At 34.6% G+C, this 5,931-nt stretch overlaps 1 non-coding gene across 1 annotated transcript; it reads right to left on the reverse strand.

Annotated features, from left to right (window-relative positions):
* Positions 1-5,216: 5,216 nt before the first annotated feature.
* Positions 5,217-5,323, reverse strand: LOC122069802. The gene has a single exon (XR_006137542.1). It is a non-coding gene; the product is annotated as a small nucleolar RNA R71 (small nucleolar RNA).
* Between the last annotated feature and the right edge of the window lie 608 nt (positions 5,324-5,931).

The raw sequence follows: 5,931 nt of genomic DNA on the forward strand, positions 1-5,931 counted from the left end.
TCTCCATCTCTTGGATCCATCTTGAAGGACAGAGAGCATCAATGCTAACACCCTTGAAAGTTGGTGGACCGAGTTTCTTGAATTGTTCTAGAACTCTACACTGATCGTCTTCCCTAGTAGCTTGAGGATTTTGGGGGCCATTCCAGTTGCTATGAAAAGGGTTTTTGTTATTGCCACATGCAATTGCCTATTGTTGCATGACATTCAAGAATTGAGAGAAAGCTCCCATGAAGTCAATAGGGCTTAACCTTGGTGCCCATGGTGGTAGTGGTGGCAATTGTGTTTCCCTTTCAATTCCATTACGTGTGATGTTCCTCGATGCTGGTTGCCCACTTTTGGGTTGACCGTTGGCGTTGTTCCGATTAGTTCTCCTTGTGTTCATGACTCCTATACAAGAGTACACGCTTAGAATAAAGGGACTCCAAAATACAAGAGCATACAAGGAAGCATTTATTTATTTATTTATATTTTTATTTGTATTTATTTACTTTTTTTGTTACCGGCGTGATGTTTCATAACCATTGTGTCGGTTAGTGATTGTGAAATTACATCCACAAACAAAAGGTTTTTGGATCAAACTAGCACTCATTCAGCATGCCATTTCAGGAGACTTTTGGAGTTCTTGACCAACCGGCACATCATTTCTCTAACCGGCGTGTCATCTTTGGTCCGTTCAATGATGCTTATTTCTGGGTTCAAAATTGATTCTAATTTGGATTTGAAATCTAACTTCAAAATATGTCACCAATTTAAATCATGTAAAAAATAAGGTGATGTTCTTTTCCTATTAAATAAGTTGTAAAGATTTAATAAAGTTTATGATGGTGATATAATCATTATTGTTTATTAGGACAACAACTATTGAATCTATCCAATTTTGAGGTAAAATATCAAATAAATACTTCTGAAACTCTAATTTAGGTAAAATTAGATTTTATGAAATCCCAACTCATAGTGTTGAGCTACTACAAAAGGCCTTATTACCATTTTGAGTTTTATAAAATGGGTTTATGTTCACTTAAAATTCTTTATTTTAATTCTTCCAGTTTCTGACCTATCCCTGTATATTTAAGTGAAAATTAACTTTCCCAAACTCAAATTTATCCTTTCATTTTTTCTTAAATAGATGACTTATTAATGCATCTACTGTAATAAGATCAGTTTCAAAATTAATTTCTAAATGCCTCTACTAGCGTCCTCATTCCCGGGTACAAAGATTTTCCAGAAACAGGACATATCTCTGTTCATGGAATTATTTAGCCTATCAAAAAACTTCAAAAACTTTACTTAATTTTATAGAGATAATTGTAACATAATGTTTGCAACTACAGTAAAATTTTCAGCTGATAAATAAATTTATAAAATAGCCAAATAAATCGTCAAAAATCGGACATATGCCTAAGAAGTTGTTGCCAAGGTGAAAAATCATAATTATTATTATTATTTTTAATCAAGTTTGTATAAAATTTTGAAAATACAAGTGACTTGTGCTATAATCCTTGAGTAACCAAGTGAGGATTTCTCTACTTGGGGGAGGTTGTGTTGAGCAATATTTGAAAATTACTATAACATTAAAAATCAGGATCATATTCAAAATCCTTACAAATCAAAATAGGTAGGAACATCTACTTACCTAAAATAGGTTTGTAGGTTCATGGATTTCCTAAAACTTTGCTCTGAAACCATACTATAATGACCCCAAATCCGATCTAGGAGTTTGGTCATCGGTTATCCAAGATCGATTTCATTTTAGGGAATGAAGCGGTATGGATTTCCACAAACCATGGGAATAAGTAAATAAAATAAATAAAAAGATGCAATTAATTCATAGAAATGTGTAGCGGAAGTCTTAAATATTAAATAACAAAATGAAAAACACTTCCCCCATAGGAAAGTTTAAAAAGAAAAGACATTAAAGGTCCATAAGCCTTACTAAAGACTGTAAAGAAAAAGCTAAAGAAAAATAGGATCACCAAGAAACTAGAAATAGCTTCCACCCAAGTCAGAGCCACCCTCATCCTTGTTAGACCATAGGTATGTAATAGGCTCTTCATCTCCTCTCCATGAATCTCAATCCCTTCATCTGAAATATTGTAAGGGGTAAATTTTGGAGAAGCTTAATAAATGGTGAAAATCACAATTAACACAAGTTTGAAAACAAAAGAAATAAGTTTTCTTTTTAGATGAAATGTGAACTATTATGAAAATAAAAAAAAATCAAACAAGTCAATTAAAAAATAATAGATATCGTAAATTATGATCAATGAAATTTAATACCACCGTCACGTACCGTACTACGGCTCACACCATACTGTGACCTTGATCGGTGTGTTAACCCATTCACATAATTTATAATCTCAATAATAGTTCCAACATATGGGAATTGCATGTGCCCCCGTGATGAGCACATTTATGTGTGAAATCTAGTGTAATAAAACATGTATTTTACATATTTAGAATGGAGCTACCTTGGGTTTTACTCTCTTTTTGCAGGTTTTATATTTTCAAGGCCTTAAGGACTATTGGGTGCTATATCTCCAATTTTACAAGTAAAGAGGTCCTATTTCTTTTTATGGTTGCGAAGAGGATGAAATTCTGAGCAAGATGGACATGTTCAATTGCAAGTACACATTCTTTTGGTTAACCGTACAAGTGATTATTCTTTTCAGGCCAGAAAAAGAATAATGGATTAGAACTGAACTGAGATGCAGAACCAGGCCATCTGCAGTTGTCCCAAGGGTATAAGGAATATTTTAAATACCAACAATGATCGATGGACCACATCCTAAAGTGAATGAAGATTCATTTTTGGTAACAACAACTACCTAGCGTAGTTGGTGAGTTGTGGTGTGCAAAATACCTTGCTTATTAGGAGGTCTCAAGTTCAAACCTCTTAGCTGCCATTTTGTTGAGGTTTTCTTTAGAAAATTTTCTCACTCCTACTCATCACTTAAAGGAGGTCGGCCAAGATGGTTGTACGCAAGTTTAAAGAACAGAGATAAAATAAAGAGAAAAATTAGGAAAGAAGAAAAAAAAAAAAAAAAAAGACAACAGCATGGATGGAATTTCCCATTTAAATAGAATATTGTCCAAATCCAAGCAAGAAAAATCGGCCAAAGGGGGTTTCTTACGCAAGAAGAAAGAGAAAAATAGAAAAAGGGAGAAAAAAAAGGAAAAATAGGAAAAATAGGAAAAAAAAAAAAAGGCAATAAAAATCGTGGGAGATCTCTCTCCACACGCTTTCTCTCTTCTCTCTCTTCCACTTCATCAACAAGATAAAAAAAAATCTTTTCTTTAGAAGCTAAAATCATTAGCTTCCCTCCCCCATTCTCTATATAATAGAATTAATACAAGGGGAGGAGGAATTCATTCTTCTTCTAGGGTTTTTTTTTTTTAGTTTCTCTATCTCTTTCTCTAGCTCTAGTTCTAGGTTTATGCTTTAAACACTTTTGTAAGTTCTTTTTATTCAATTAATGCAAGCACTTTTTTTATTCAATTTTTTATTTTTATTGTTTAAATAATTGAAGTTGTAATTTTCAAGTTCTAGTTCTAGGCTTAGTTCTAGGTGACAAGAACAAGCTATGAAGCATGTCTTTCAAGTTCAATTTGTTTTTTCAGATTTGTTTTCTCTAGTACTAGAAATTTCAGATTTGGTTTATTTCAGATTTGGTTTTTAGTACTAATAGTGTCTCAAATCGATCAAGTTTTCAGTTCAAGGGTTGAAGTTCAAGTAAGTAGGCTCCTTCAGTAGTCTTCTCTCCCCCCTCTCATTCCCTCTTCTGACTACCCTTTCTTTCTTAATTTAGGATTTTAATTTTAGTCGTTACATTATTGTTATCCCTTTCCTCCAAGATTCATGGCTAGTGTATGTGTTGGCTTTGCCCCTCCTAGCCATAGAATCATGATTTTATTGTTTTTATTTTAATTGTCTCCCTTTCTCTAAAGCCAAGTAAAGTAACCCTTATAAGAGTAACTCTTTGGTCAAGTAGGGAAGCTCATATTATGATGCATCCCTCGGGCTAAGTAGAGAAACCTACTTGTGAGTCTCTCTCTAGCTTTATCCCCTTTCTTTTACTTTATTTTTATTTCAGTATTTTTTCCTTCATTGCTTTTTAATTGCATGGGGTTTTTATTTTTAGCTATTTATTTATTTAATTTTAATTGTGAGGCTTGCGTGTTTAAATTCTTAGATGACGAATGGTTAGGACATTATTTTAGATACATATGTTTAGGACGGTAATTAGAATTAGATCACAATCATTAATCAGTTCACTTTCGCACTATTACAAGAAGCAAAAAAATAAAGTGGCTGCTCTCCCTGTGTTCGACCCGTAGCTACACTGATCCGTACGCTTGCGGTTACATTTTAAAATCTTAAACAAGTTTTTAGTGCCATTGCTGGGGAGATAGTTTCATGTTATTTTTCGCTTTCTTTTGATAAATCTGAGTGCTTTGTTTGCTTTTTTTTTGTTTTTTCTTTTCTTTTATTGAATTCCTGAGAAGAACAACTTACAATAATAGTTGTATCGGTGGAGGTCGCCATGCCTCATAGTATGATAAAGACAGGTTTCGCCCTATAGCAGTACCTCAGGAATTGACCTGAGCAACCCTGGATCCCTGCCGGTAAGCTCCTAAAAAGCCAAAAAAAATCAAAAAAATCATAAAAAAAAAGTTTTGCTATCCATTCTTTTGTGCTTGTCTTATTCTAGTTGTGGGTAGTTTTCTATTGCATGAGTGTTAGGTGGATATGTAATACTAAGAATTGGTTAGAATGAAGAGATCCAACAAGTAGTGACCATATACATTTGCTCTCTTTAAAACATTTCAATATGGGAGACCAACATCAAAACCCTTCACCTAAATCTCTGAAAGATAGGTTCTACCCTGCTAGAACAGCCCAACCTTCCTGCATAGTTTTACCACAAGCCCAGGGCAATAATTTTGAACTCAAATCTTAATACATCACTATGTTGCCCCACTTCCATGGATTGGCCTCTGAGGATGCATACCTATTTCTAAGGGAATTTGAAGAGGTATGTGTTCTAATTAAGATCCAATAACTTTCTGATGATGCTATTAAGCTTAGGTTTATCACTTTCGTATTAAAAGACCAAGCTAAGAAGTGGTTGTATGGGTTACCCACAAATTCCATAACCTCATGGGAACAGTTCACAGTTGTCTTCCTTAAGAAGTTTTTCCCAACTCACAAGACGAATAAGCTAAGAAGTGATAACCTTCAGTTTAGGCAAAAGCCTAGTGAGTCCTTTTCCAAACTTATAGAGAGATTCAAGAATCTACTCCAAGAATGCCCTCATCATGGCCTAGACTTATGGAATTTATGTCAAATAATTTATGAGGGTATTGATTACCCAACTAAACAAATGATAAAGTCTATGTGCCCTGAGGGATTCACATCCTTTACAGATGAAGGAAAGGAATGGGAATTCTTTCTTGACTTAACTGACAAAACCCATGAGTGGGAATCAACCCAAGAGAGTGAAAGAACCATAGGAGAAAAAGAATATTTTGTGGATGGGATAGTAGCCAAGGAAGCCCATTTGGATAGCCTAATCAAGAGGATTGAGGCTATTGTTCCTAGAGAGCCATCATCAGTCAATTTGGTTAAGATTTGTGCTTGGTGCCAGTCCCCTGGACATGTCATAGAAGAATGCACCAACACCTCTGGGGGCACTTCTAATGATAGTATTAATGCCTTATACCAGAATAATCCATATAGTAACACCTACAATCCAGGATGGAGAAATCACCAAAATTTCTCTTGGAATCAGGGCAACCAAACAGGGCCTTCCAATTTTCATAATCAAGGTCAACCTGGACCCCAAATGCCTCCCTTTGCACAATAATATTTTTTCCAAAATACTTTTCCTTGGTCAAATGTAGGACCTCAGGCTAGTTTTCCTAGGGCCCCTC

The sequence above is a fragment of the Macadamia integrifolia genome, unplaced genomic scaffold (genome assembly GCF_013358625.1).
Source record: "Macadamia integrifolia cultivar HAES 741 unplaced genomic scaffold, SCU_Mint_v3 scaffold717, whole genome shotgun sequence".
Taxonomy (NCBI): domain Eukaryota; kingdom Viridiplantae; phylum Streptophyta; class Magnoliopsida; order Proteales; family Proteaceae; genus Macadamia; species Macadamia integrifolia.